Source organism: Chelon labrosus (assembly GCF_963514085.1).
Source record: "Chelon labrosus genome assembly, chromosome: 21".
NCBI lineage: Eukaryota > Metazoa > Chordata > Actinopteri > Mugiliformes > Mugilidae > Chelon > Chelon labrosus.
In genome coordinates, this window is record NC_140354.1 from 23,511,255 (window position 1) to 23,525,620 (window position 14,366).

Below are 14,366 nucleotides of genomic sequence, written 5' to 3' on the forward strand. Positions count from 1 at the left end.
GAGCCCGAGCTTCGTCATTCAGGGGCTTGAATTAATCGAAATCACTGACTTTTCAATGGCTCATTTCAGAGAGGCACGAGGAGTTTTTGTGAGTTTGCGTCCGCGGCGTTTGTGCTTCGGTTCGAGAGTGTGGGTGGAAATGTGATGGAGCTTTTTTGTGAGTGTGTGTTTCTGAGACGTTGGTTTAATTCAACCTTGACGAGGAGGAGGAGAGTACAGCCACTGACAAATACATGGACGCCTGGACAAAGAGAGAGACTCACATTCATCCTTTTTTTATTTAAAAAGTGAAGTCAGCCAGAGTTTACTGCTAACATGTAACGCTGGTAAAGTTCATTAAACGTTTTCATATCGCTGGAAACATGTATCAGAGTCTGGCATTAGAAGTTAGAGCTGCTCTCTGCTGGGATCCTGCTTCGTGAGCTGGGTTTTGTTTTGTTTTCAGAAACAGTAGAAGTAGATGTAAGTTCATATTTTGTGAATTAACAGAGTTTTGTTTCAGTACGTCTGAGGACAGATAGCCTTAAGCCTTTCAGATGGCCAGCTGAACCAGACACGTCTCCACAGGTAGCAGAACCATGCAGGTGACACAAAGGTGTGCTTTTAAAATGAATGCAACCCTTATTGGCCGCTAAACATACCCTAGATGGTTGCTCTGTGTCCTTAAACAGTGGGAGGCTTCACCTGGTGGGTCAACCTGCTGCTACAGTTACACAACATAAGATAAGATAAGATGAAGCCACAGCTGAAGGTGCATTGTGCTAAAAAAACAAAAGTCAAATATATTGCACGTTAGATATCGTGGGTAATCAACACATATAATTGCACATGTTCATTAGAAGCTGGGGGAAGGTATTAGTGCACCTCTGCCTCATCTTTAAATAGATCTTTAGTTTATTAATATCGTTTATTTAATATTAATCACTCTTATCTGTAACCTGGACCACGTTTCACACAGATTTCACACAGTTTGGTTCTTTGGCTCATGACACAGCTCGTTGAAGGAAGTCTGGATGTGCTCAGTGTAGAAACATGTTTCCCTGTTTCTTTTGCCGTTCACTCGAATGTCTAACAATATAAAAAAAATCTTAGAAATAGAATATAAAAGATACACATAATACAAACCAACGATGTGCAAATGGGAATATCAACAATGAATTGAAAAACAGAAGCTGAAAGTGAACAGCGCATGATATGGCATGAAGTAGTCCATGATTCTAGACTCCTGAAGGACTTCTTCAGTCTTGAGGTCCTACATTTCACACTCCTTTTGGGGGTGGGTGATGGAGGTACCTCTCCTCCTGTGGACTCTTTGCTTGTAGATGCTCTGCAGAAAGGGGACTGGAGTCCTGGTGATCATCTCAGCAGTCTTCACCACTCTCTGCAGGCGTTTTGGGTCCTTGGCTGTAACGCTGCCGTACCACACAGAGATGCAGCTGGTCTAGATGCTCTGAATGATGCAGCTGTAGAAGCTGCTGAGGATCTTAGGCGACATGCTGAACTTCCTCAGCCTCCTCAGGAACTGCAGCCGCTGTAGAGCCTTCTTGACCAGCTGTGTGGTGTTCAGTGTCTAGGTGAGGTTTATTATGGATGATTATGGATAATAATAATATATATTATGTGTGTGAGAGGTGTCTAGCGTTGCTGTCCCTCTGGAGAATCATCTGTCTGCTCCACGGGGCGGGGGGGGGGGCATTGGAGGCAGGTGCTCTCTTATAGGCTGTTTAGGCTTCTGCGTCAATTTGATGCCGTAGGTACGATACGTCTAAGAAATGTAAACAGCGACGCAGAGCGATTGGTTGGCTGCTTCCCCACCTGTGTAGTTTTCAAATCGATTGTTTTGGATCAATAAAGATGGAACACATCGTGGAAAGGTTACCTGAGGAGGTTCAGAGATACAAACATCTGTACGACTCGACTTCGGCAAAATTATGGTGAAAGTTTCAGTCTCCATTGTTGAAAGTGAAGCAGGAAGTAGAAACAAAAATGAACGTTGTTGCAGAGCGAGTCAGACTAACGAGCGCACACGTATAAATGGATCGCACCTTCATCGGCGTCTCTGTCCCACAGAGGAATAATCTCTGCTTTAACGGGCCTCCCACACTCCTGTCCTCGTCTCTGTCTGAAAAGTTCCTGTTTCTTTCTCCCTGAACTCCCCCTCACTCACACCTATTTGTATGCGACTGTGTGTGTGTGTGTGTGTTTGTGTGCTGACATGAATATATATTTGTGTGTGTGTGTGTGTGTGTGAGTGTCATCTCCAGAATGTAACTGGAGCTGACAGGCTGCAGTTGACAGGCTGCGTGTGCTGCCTGCTACAATGAACTTCACCGGCTTTTCTTTACAAAATACAGTCGATGCGGTTTTACAGCCACCGGCCGATCAATGGAAGCATACGTGTGTCATGTTTGACATTAGAGCCTTATGATTATCTGCTAATGTGAGGGGTTTACAGATCTGCAGGCTCACCAGGATCTGGAGCTCCGACATCTCTCTCTGCTCCTCTCTTCACGTTCGCGGTTCTGTTCTGTTCTCACCGTACACCACTGACGTTACTTCACTTCACTTAGTCTAATCTAATGTTAAATAAAGTATTATTCTAGCAGCATACTGGTGCATTCCTCTTTTTTTTTGTGGCCACTTGAGTCGGGTCAGCACGATCTGAAACGCGCTGAGGGTTTAGAGTCTGGATGATTGCTTTGGTACTTCAACAATAACCAGTGATTCTGAGAACGAGCCCACAAGGACGCAGCAGCTGACGGCGTTGCCAGGCAACGGTAAACCTTCCCATCCTCCAGGTTAACGTTAGCTAGCGTGCTACAGTTAAAATCCTCACCTCGGGTCCTCTCTGAAGAACAGACTCCCAAAACAATTTCTCCTCCTCAACCGTTTAGCCTCCTGCTTAGTTTCTTTCTCTCTGCGGGGGATTGCAAATCTTGATTGGCTTGCAGGTGCCAGTCATTTCTCCACAGTCTAAGTTTTGCTCGCGTGAGGAGGTGCATTCGTTCAGCGCTCCCTGATCTAAATGTTTTCCTGTAGCGTGTGCAGGTTTGAGGCCAGAGAGAGGAATATCTGTGACGTTTCTACTTAAAGTGTGATGTGCAACATATCCTTTGCTTTGATTTCCCACTCCTGTTGCCTTGGGAGGATTTTTGCAGGATTTTTCCACGCCTGCCATCAGAGGTTTATTATGACACGTCTCCCGTGGTTAATTTGAGTTCCCTACAGCGACCTTGTCACGTAGATGTAGATATCCTGCGTCTGCTAACGCTGTCCAAAGCCTCATAATTTGGCATTGTATGGCTGCACCGCGGGGACGGAGATCAATTCCACGGCGTTGCAGGCCGTGCTGATAATGAGGCTTTTTCATTGAATTTAATTGCGGGGCAGCAGTGGGCTGAGGAGGGCTGAGAAGGAGATTGAAGTCGCTCGGCCCCCTCCCCTCGGCCCCCTCCCCTCGGCCCCTCGCTCTCCTCCATTCCTCATCAGAGAACTCCTTTCACTGTGTCACTCTTCCCCCCGTCCACTTCCTCTTCCTCCTCTCTCTCTAACGTTGAAGGTACGTGGATGTACTGGAGTCAGGGCCTCTCACCCGTTCCTCCTGGTGTCTCTGAATGAGCTCCACGGCTGCTGGAGGTGATGCAGCTGACTGATAAGAGTCTCACAGCGCCAGGCGCAATCACACCGTTCCAATTCACAACTTAATTCAGCTCAGTTCTTTCTCAGACAATCAAAATCTCCCGTGTGACACACCCACACATACACACACACACGTCTAACACACACTCTGTCCGCTGAGGCAAATTGGTAAAGTACCCTCCAACTTCATCTATCCCTCTGTTTCTTCTCCTCTCTTCATTCATCTCTCTCTCCTCTCTCTGCTCAGGTTGCAGCACTCTATCATTCTAATATGAAAACGTCGCTCCGCTCCTGTACGCCAAGTAATTGATCCTCGTCTCTGGGCTTTTTTATTTTCCTCAATTACACTCCGTCAGAGTGCTGACAAAGACAGCGATACGTGGACAGGGAGGGCACTTTCCCTCTGTTTGCCCGTATCTGTGTGTGTGGCAATTACCGATGACTCTTCCCCAGGTGTGGTGCGTCTGACGCTAGATTAATGCTCCTGCGTTGGATCTATGCCTTTCACCTCCTACACACCGTCTACTCAGACGTCTTCCTTCTCTCTTCTGATGCAGAGAACATTTATTAGCTCCAGAGTGTCACTGTGTGCATGAATGTTACAGATTCAGAGGGTTGTAGAGATGGTAGGACTAATCTCAACTTTCAGGAGATGACTGATGGGAGCTACCCATGACTTGGAGACAACTCCAAGTTTGAGGCACGCAAAGAAACTCAAGGCATCTGACAAATAGGATTTCTGCAAAACGATGCAGCACACAAGTATAAATACAGTTAAATAAGTTCATTCTGCAGGTCTCTGTTGACGTGCAATGATATTCACTTCCACCAGTGCACAGCTATTAACGCTAACATTGGTGTTGGCCACTGTTTCTGTAGCTTAACATATCCCAAGTTGGCTGCACGGCACAGTCTCTGCAAACGTCTGGGCTGTGTTTTTATTTCTCTTCCTGGTTAATCAGCTCAATACAGGAGTAAATTCTCGTATTTTGTGTTCACTATAATATTCAGATGAAGTTGTTATTGCACCAGAGAGAGCACACACACACACACACACACACACACACACACACACACACACACACACACACACACACACGCATATTGTGGAGTTTGCGTGCGATACTGCTGAATAGGTAATTTGCCTGAAGCGAACAGAGAGGGATTGAAATGCTCCCAAGGACGGATGTAATTACATTTCATGTCTTGTAGTTGGACACACACACACACCCACACCCACACCCACACCCACACACACACACACACACACACTCATGCAGAATGTGACATAATGATGAGGGTATGTTCTGAAGAGTGCATCCTCCTCCTCTTTCACTCATCTATCCAGGGTGTCATTACTCTATATGTGTGTGTGTATATATATATATATGTATATATATATATATATTCTTGTTGTTTGACACCTCTTTGCACAAAAAGGTCACTTTCACTTACAATTAGGTGGAGGGAAATGCAATAACAGGGGATGCATAGAAATGGGGGAGGAAGAGATGAGATGAGAAGATGAGGGGTGGAATATGAAGAAGGTGGAGGTGATATGTGGAGAGAGAGAGAGAGAGAGAGGACAAATGAAGAGAGCTAATCACGTAAACAATCATTAAAACGGTCCATCTGACAGAGTCTCCTCATAATTTCACCCTTTTGTTTTTTTTTTATTGTTTAGTTGATGGCTGCAGGCTCTGGTTGCCTTGGTAACCATCATTGTTTGTTTCCCACCCCACACGGGAAGAAAACCGAAACTCTTCTTGCCATCGGCGCTCTCTATTTAAATAGAGGCCGTCAGCTACGCTTCAAGCAGCCGGCTCTGGTGGCAGGAACCAAAAATGGGCGGACGGTTGTTTCGTTCAACTCGCACGCTTGTAACGTCCAAAGATTTATTTCTCTTTCACCGACACGTCGCTGCTCGTCTCCTGCTGTGGGCTCAAAGCGAAGGTGGAGGAGGAAGGTTAGACGTTAGAGCGGCAGTAACGAGTAAAACCTCTGGTGATCAAACAGACCTCATACTGTAATCTGTAGTTTGTCCTTTCAATGTGTGTGTGTGGGTGTAACGTTGTGGTAGATTGACCTTTAGGGGTCACATACGCTGAGGTAATGGCTCCATTAGGAAGACAAAGAGCTGCCCCGCTGCTTTAAACACTCTTACTCTCTGTCTCTGTCTCTGTCTGTCTGTCTGTCTGTCTCTCTCTGTCCCTCTTCTTCCTCTTCCTCTTCTTCTCCTCCATCACCAGCTCTCTCCATCTCAGTCACACGGTGATGTATGTGATGCATGTTTGACATGAAGAGACGGCGAGACGACAGGAGGAGCAGTGTCGGTCGGCTCATCAATTTATCATGAGTAATTTCATCATGCTGACCCCGTGTGTGTCTCTCTGTGTGTGTACGTGTGCACTAACATGAGCAGCCTTGTGTTGGAGACAGTCATTAACCCTCTTACCCTCCTCTTGTTATCTCTCCCACCCTCCATCACGTCTATGTGCTCCTCTCCTGCTGCAGGCGTTTATCTCAATAAATCAACAGTCTGTCTCCGTTTTAAAGAGATTGTTTTGGGACTTGAACCCGTTTCAAGTGTCGATTAGTCCGAACATTTAGCCGTTTAAAGTGGCATTTCTGTGCAGATCTTCAGCCTTTTGTTAAAACAGGGCTTTAACTGCCCATAAAAGGTGTCTCCTATAAAATTGTGCTATTGCAAAAAAAAAAAAAGGAATCTGAAGACTAACAGGCTCCAGGATGAGGATACAGATAATCAGCTACCTAACGATTTGCATTATGTTTAACAGATCATGAATCTCACATATAGTATTTACTCCAGTGTCCAAATGTGAATGTTTATGCAGAGATGCATGCAGCATGATGCATGAACGGCAGTAATAAGCACACTGGGTTAAGATTTGTGCAGTGCATTCATTTCCTGCGGCCCAGTGTTGTGTTCCCATGGTGGGACACTTAACCACTCGTGATAATGCACATTGGCAGATTTCCATTTAAATGAACTAACTGTTGCTTCCCATAGAAGAAGAGCAGCAACCAATCCCAAGTGTTCATTCTTCATTTACATGTCATGCATATCAAGAACTGCAGCATCAATCATGAGACTCTTCTGTGCAGGCAGACTGCTGAGGGTAGAGCGTAGCTCAATGAGGCAGCACGTTTAGTTTTAATTGCATGTGTTACTGCTTGGATTGTTTGCCATGTGGCTTTCTTTTGCTCATGTTAAGGCTCATTTCTGCAGCAAATTAATGGGATTGTTATTTCAGTAAAGCACACTGCAACAAGGTTCTGGGTTTGAACCCCTCTAGCCGGCTGGGGCCTTTCTGTCTGCAGAGATTCCCAAAGACAAGCATGCTACGTTAATTGTCGACTCTAAATGTCTTTTTGAGTTAGCCCTGTTACACAAACACAACGTTCAGGGCGTACCCCGCCTCTCGCCCAATGCCAGCTGGGACGGGCTCCAGCCCCCTCCAAAAAGAGGCACCTCGCGACTCCCTAGAGGGTACGCAGTTACAGATAATGGATGGACACTGTAAAGCAAGCGCTTGCTCTTTTGCTCGCTGCAGGAATAAAATATCTTAGACGGTAAGAAAGAGGGACGACGTGTGCACAAAAACGCCGTGTTAAAATGCAAGGGGCAAATCCTTTAGCGTGATAATCTGCTGCTTGGATAAAAAACACAGGTGTGAATAAACAAACTACAACACGGGCTTTATGCAATTCCTCAGTTTGAGTAGATCTGGGGCGGCCTCTCATCCTTAAAGGAGAGAGATTGCTCTTTCTCTGAGGCACAAGATAAAAGACGGAGGGATGACCACACTTGCAGCAGTGGAAACAGAAGTTAGTCAGAGGCAGTAAGACGGTAAAAGAAGCTGCAGTGCTGAAGCGTGAGCGTGAGAGTGTGCGTCAGCCTCCACGTAACCCTGCACGCCAGCTTAGACTATTCTGCTGACTCTTCGTTCCAAATACAATTACTTGAAGGAGTGCAAACTGTGTGGGAAGCGTGTGGACGGGTAAATGAAAGAAGAAAAAAAAGAGAAAACCTTCTTATGAATACTTGGGGTTCCTAATCTCTTTCACTCTTCTCCACTGTGTGACTGTGCATGTCCTGTATGTGTGTGTGAGGATTTACATCGCTGCTTCCTCTGACTAAGCCTGTGTGAGGGTGAGCGTGACATCACACAGCGTTTCCCCTGGTTACTGAGAGAGAGAGAGAGAGAGAGAGAGATGAATCCAGCAGTCAGAGAAGTTGGCGATTTAAAAAAAGAAAAGCAGGCATCACACGCAGAGAAGGTGGCAAACATGAAAGCAGAGCTCAGACAGAGGAAGACACGATTCTGGTTTTGTGTGAGGAAGATTAAAGCAGCCTCCTGCACGGATACCAGTTTGTCAGCAGAAAGGCAAATGAGTTCCTTTCTCTTTTTAAAAACGATAAAAACGCCTGCTGCAGCCTGAATGGAGGATTAGAGCTGCAGCAGAAAACAGTGTCACATCCCCACCAGCTGATATGTCACACCTACTCATGGATTTAATGTTGAGTTTAGACCATCATTGGTGACGAGGGTTACTACCAGGAATCGTGCACAGGATGTCAAGATGCAGCCAGAATGATTAGGCTGCTTGGTGCTGGATCCTCAGAATCATGTCTCTGCTTTTTTTGTCCTTAGATAGTCTTTCAACCAATCACAGCATAGACTGTATATAAATATGGACAACACGTCTCCACTTCCTGTTATCGGCCAATCTGACGCTATTTTCCTGGGGATACGGGCGGCGCCATCTTGTGAGCCAGAGTCTGATCAGTATGGTCTGAGGGTGGAGCCACATGGAGCCGAGATATTGATGCCCCGCCCCCACACTTCCTCCAGACTCACTCATGTTTTAGTTTAATTAATACTACGCTCTGCTCTACCTCCACCTGTTACAAGGACATGATGGATTATACACTAGACTTGTTTTTTCTATTTCTTTTTACAACTGTCACAGTCCCACAGGACTGCTTTATGGAGTGGTTGGTATGGCAACTGGTAGTCACCATTAGGCGCGTTCGACTTCATGCAGATCTGTGCAGATCTGACTTGACGTGATGCATGCTGGGTAGAACAAGTTCATTTTAACCAATCATATTCGAGATCTATGAGCATAACAACCCAGCATGCATCACGTCAAGTCAGATCTGCATGAAGTCGAACACACCTATCATGTCACATCCCGTTTCTATAGCGTCAAATAAAATGAAACTTATCCAAATTACAATTGAACATTCATCAGCATTATATTAACTACCTAAAAGGACAGAAACCATCCTTGAAAAAAAAACATTTGAAGTGTATTTTAGTGTTTTAGTTTGGTCCAAGTCCCGCCCACTAACATGGAGGGGGTGGAGCTTATGACCTATACTACAGCAGACAACAGGGGGAGCTCTACTTGATTTGTCTTCACTTTAGAGGAGCTGTTCCTCCGTCCATCTTTATTTACAGTCTACAAATCTACGAGTTGCAAACAAATTCAACTTGGTCAGATGACGTGTGTGAGTACTTTTACTCTTATGTCCATCGCCACACTAAGCCCCGCCCCCCCCCCCCCGAAACGGTCTGATTAGTCCATCAGATCTTTGCAGGAGCAGAATCAAAATAAAATTTACCAGACTTTATCAGAAACCAGAATTAATCATAACATTTTAAAATGTTAGAATCAAGGAGAGAGAATTAACCCACAGAGGGAGTTTGATTAATCTGTAGTTTATTGTTTGGAGCATGAGTGAGCGGTTCCTGACGTATGAGCAGGTCACAACCAGCCTGTGGGTTCACCTCAGGACACAAACACACACATTGCACATACAAGTACAGTACATCCGTTTGAGTCATCGTGATGACACACTGAATAATATCTCTCAGAGGCTCTGAAAGTACACACAAATACACACACACACACACAGGAAACACAAATGTAGGTTGTGTTACATCATCACAGTAACTGCATCATTATCAGGTTGTTTTTCAGCATCATGGTAAAAAACAAAGTCACTTGGTTTATTTCCCCCAGAGAGTCACACGTGTACTTTTCATAGTCCGGACATTAACAGTTTTATTTCCCACCTACTACTGTCTCTCTAAACCATTCAGGGAGTGGTGTCCCCTGTAGGACCCCAAAAAGGAAAGATCCAAAGAGACGATCCAGCAGAGATCAGAATGATAACTCTGTTCCTGCACCGTATTGGAGGCGGCGTGTATTTATCTAATTAAATGCTCTAAACAGGATGATTCACACGGCTCCAACCTCTGTCGCTGACAAACACAGCGATGACCGGAGGACGTGGAGCTGTCCGTCCTGAGCGTTGGACCACTGAGTTTTTCGGGCCAACAAACCGCCGCGCTGCGAGAGAGGCCCCGGGGGAGCCCGGGTGACGGATGACATTTCCAAACGTGTTATCTTCCAAAGCTCCCCTTTCACTTTAAGTTCAGGGGTCACAGCTTTAACATCTGCCAGACAGTTCTGCAAGAGTATGCGGGGGTTCTGCTGCCGGGGCCACGTCCAGGTCTGATCTGATCTGTTAGACGTGCATCAGAATAAAACTTAAAATGAATGTGGCCACTCATGTTTTGTTGTCCACCGCATTTTATCATAATCAGACTTTAGTACTTCAGCTGATGTGGCGTGAGTGGGAGACATTTATAGTTTTTAATTTGCATCAATCTTCAGTTGATGAATCCATCTGTTGATTTAAAAGCTTTGATCTAGAGATGAACATGAACAAGACAAGACAGCAAATGGCCAGCTAGCATGTTCATTCTGCACTAGCCTGAGACGAAATAACTCAATTAGTCTTAATCTATATTCATCATTAGAGGACAATGTAAGAGCTAGGACCAACTGGAAAAAGCTTCATTCTGTTTTTATTATTTTTTTTAAATATTAGTTCAGACGAAGATGAAAAATGAAACTTTATCCTTTCGCTCGTTTGCTTTTGCCACTTCCATTTCTCTTCTCGTTCACCACTCAGAGTGATCTCTCTGAATCGCCTGAAAAGCCACCAGCAGAAGTTTGATAAGTGCAGGAGAAACGGCAAAAACTAGACTCGCAGACATCAACCGTCTCGTGTGTCGCAGCCCAGCACAGTTTAGGGTTTGCAGAGGCATCCATGGTTACTGATCCTTTGTGTCTGCAGCTTTCTGTCCGTCCCATTTGACCAAGTATAGTCCAAACGTCAGGACGAGCTCTCGTCCTGTCCATCTTATCGAAAATGCTTTAGGAACTTACCTGTGTGGAGTCTGGTCTGCTGTTCCACTTCCTGTTTCTCAGAGCGGAGCTTGTCAAGTCTGAACAAACAAGTGTGTAAGTCTGTAGTTGGTGTAAACGACCTGATTCTCTTTATTGGTTTCTGCTGAGCCAAAGAAAGTTTGTGCGATTCCCTCTGAGTTGCAGAACAGGAGTTAATCTGAAGCTGGTGTTTGTGCATTTTGCTTGTGTGTGTGTGTGTGTGTGTGTGTATGTGTGTGTGTGTGCGTGGACGTGTGCACATGCCCTCCTGCGACCGAGGGCTTTAAAGATGCTATCACAGCTGCCATATCTCTATCGATCCTTTCTAACCTGACGATCGATGTATAGGAAGGACGGAAGGAAAAAATAAAAAAGGAAGCACACACCTCGATCCCTCACCTTTCCCCAAGCTTCCCACATTTACAGTCAACACACACACACACACACACACACACACACACACACACACACACACACTGCAGGTTTATTCAGATCGATGCAGAGATGAGGGCTGCTTATTTTATTCATCAGGGCGTCCCACCTTAAGGTCCAGGTGTCATCCCAGCTATTGGCATGTGGTGGATTTAATGTGTGTCGGAGTCAGATGTCCTTCCCCCGGCGGCCTCCTGCGTTAACGCGCTTAATGCTAAATCAACAGCTCTCTAAGAGCCCGCTAAGTCCTCTAACCCCAAAGAGACAGAGGGACAGAGGAAGTAAAAGAAACTGGCATGGAGTACAGACGCACACTGAGGCGCCTTTTGAAGTGTGAGATATTAAGGAAGGGCACAGTGGAGAATCAAACTCTTTGTTTGGACAAGTGTTAGTCAGGGACCTGAGAGAGGGAGGGAGGGTAAGTGCTTCCTCTCCTCGCTAATCCCTCCTTCTTCTCATCTTCCTCTTCTTTTTCATCCCTTGTTAAAATTAGAGCCTCGGCGGCATGTCGCTGCGTAGGAGCCTAATGGCTAATCATCGCAGGCCGGAGCAATGATGGCCAAAGACCGCCTCGGGACCCGACTCAGCACTCGGCTCCAAAGGTCGTGAAGCCGAGGGGAATGTTTTCAGGCAGCTCTGGCTGGAGAAACACAAGATTATACTGCGTCTTCACACGTGCTTGGCCTTTGTGTTAAAGACCCCAGCTTCTGTCTCTCGTCAGAGTTTGACTTCTCGTTTATCATGAAGCGGTCTGGGCGAGCTGAATCAATAAAGACGTGATTCACACGAGGAGGGATGAGAGCTGGTGAATGGTCTCGCTTCAGCCGACGTAACCAAACACCGTCGCTCAGATGCACGAGCCGAGTTTAAACTCTCATCTCGGATACAAGTCATTGAAAAAACTAAAAAGAGGATGAAAAGGGAAGGCAGTCAAACCCATCTGAAGTGCAGCCAGAAGAATCTGAAAACACGACCAAACCACAGAAGCTTTGAACGCGTGCTGGAAAAACATGTACGATCAAAGGTCAGAAAACACACGAAGATGTTAGAGATCATGGAACAAGGGATGGAAATCTGTGGGTTCTTTTATTACTCCTTTGCTAAACGCATGTTTCTGTTTAATAAATGATCAATGGACACGTTGGCTTCAATCAGAACAAACTGATGAGTCAGATGTTAGAAGGAACCTTTGATAAATGCTCCTGATAACCACAAGAAACTCTAGGTCTGATGGTTTCTCTGTGGTTGGAATGAATCCATCGATGTTTGGCACGGAGGCAGAGAAACAGGTGTTTGAAAAGATGCACAAAGCTGGAATCTATGTGGACAGCAATGATTCAGAGGTGGAGACATCTTGGTCCTCTTCTTCTTCTAAGTGTAGGAGCCTATTCAAGCTGTAATTTGGTCTAGAGTTGGGGTCCACCCTGGACAGGTCTCCAGTCTATCACAGGACTAACGCAGAGAGACAGACAACCATGCATCTGGAGGAGACCCCGTGTGTTATTGAGGGACTTGAACACACATTTCAGAACGAACACAGCTTTACCATAACTTTTATTTTTCAATGCGTGAGACTCAAATGTCCGTCCTGGCCGTATAAGGGCTGACATGTTGTTCCCGTCCGTGTTTGCTCTTTAAACGTTGCAGTGCCGGCCGTGTGTGTCTGTCTGTGCGTTGCTGCTAATGGATTCACTGAGAGGAACACTGCTGGTCATGATGTCAGCAGGGGTGTGAAGGCGCCGCCACCATGGTGTGTAGTGTGTGTGTGTGTGTGTGTGTGTGTGTGTGTGTTAGTTAGGGTATGAATGCTGTTGAGTCTGGGGAATAACAATGTGAACACTTCTGTCAATTTAAACCAGCGGGAGAGAGAGAGGATGGTTAAAGAGGAGGAGGAGGAGGAGGAGGAGGAGGAGGAGGCTAAAAAGAAAGAAATGGATCGGGAGGGAGAGAATGGAGGAGGCAGCCTCCTCTGTCGGAGTGATCGACACCGAGTGATCGACACAGAGATGCAGGGTGATTAAACCGAAAGAAGCAATGAGGAGAGAGAGACGAGAGAACAATAGAAAGGAGAGGGATGAGTGATGGGGAGAATGATAGATATGGAGGTTTACAGGGCGGTTAATGCAGCTTACTAAGCCAGGAAAGAAGAGCGGGGCATGGAGGGAGGAAGGAAGACAAGATTATTAAAAAAAAAAAAGAGAGACCTAAGAGGGCGATGGAAAGATGAAGGCCAAGAATGATGATGAACAAACCCGTTCATCATTAATGGAGGAGGACGAGGAGTCTGGATGTCAGTTAGATATCAGGGCAGTTAGAGAGGAGCTGCTCCTGCAGGAACCACCTGCTATAAGTGGTAGAAACGACAATAAAAAACCTCTTTGACCTTTGACCTTCCACTTCAAATACCTTGTATGGACTGGTTAGCATAATAACTACAGTAAAAGACACAATAAAAGAAGATTGAGGAACTAAAAGACTGAGAAACAATTCGGAGGAAGGAGCAACTCTACTGGAAGGATTTTTTCTTGGCTGCACTTTCCAATAATGTAGCCCGGCTCATAATTAAATTAAATGTTATATATACATTTAATTACCTTCGATATCACACTGCATAATAGAAAGAATATGAATGCATTATGTAGACACGAGTACAGCGCGTCTGTACGCCGTTGTCACATTAGGAGCGTTTAAAATGAACCCTTTAATTATTTTTTGTCTCCTCGTTCACGGGAAGAGAAACCAAATAAACTGGAAACGAGATGTTCCCGTAATTTTGCTCCTCTAATAAAATCCGCCCGCCTGCCGTATTTTCCGTTAGCGGGTTCTGAGCGCGTCGGGCTGCCACGCCGAGCTGACAAAGCACCGAGTTTAGCACCGCCGAGAACGCTATGAATCACCGGCTGCAGCTACACGAGCCGCTCCGCTCTCCCCCCAAATGTAATCAGCCCGATCGACCGAATTCCCACGGAGGTATTTACACCAGCGGAGAATAAAATGATGGGATAGGGTGTCCCGGGTGAGTCTGA

At 45.7% G+C, this 14,366-nt stretch overlaps 1 protein-coding gene across 1 annotated transcript in view; it reads left to right on the forward strand.

Annotated features, from left to right (window-relative positions):
• Window positions 1-14,366, forward strand: part of grin2aa (glutamate receptor, ionotropic, N-methyl D-aspartate 2A, a) — a gene marked incomplete at its 5' end in the record, with an annotated part of 131,612 nt that overhangs the window by 25,623 nt on the left and 91,623 nt on the right. The gene's annotated exons all lie outside the window — the stretch shown is intronic.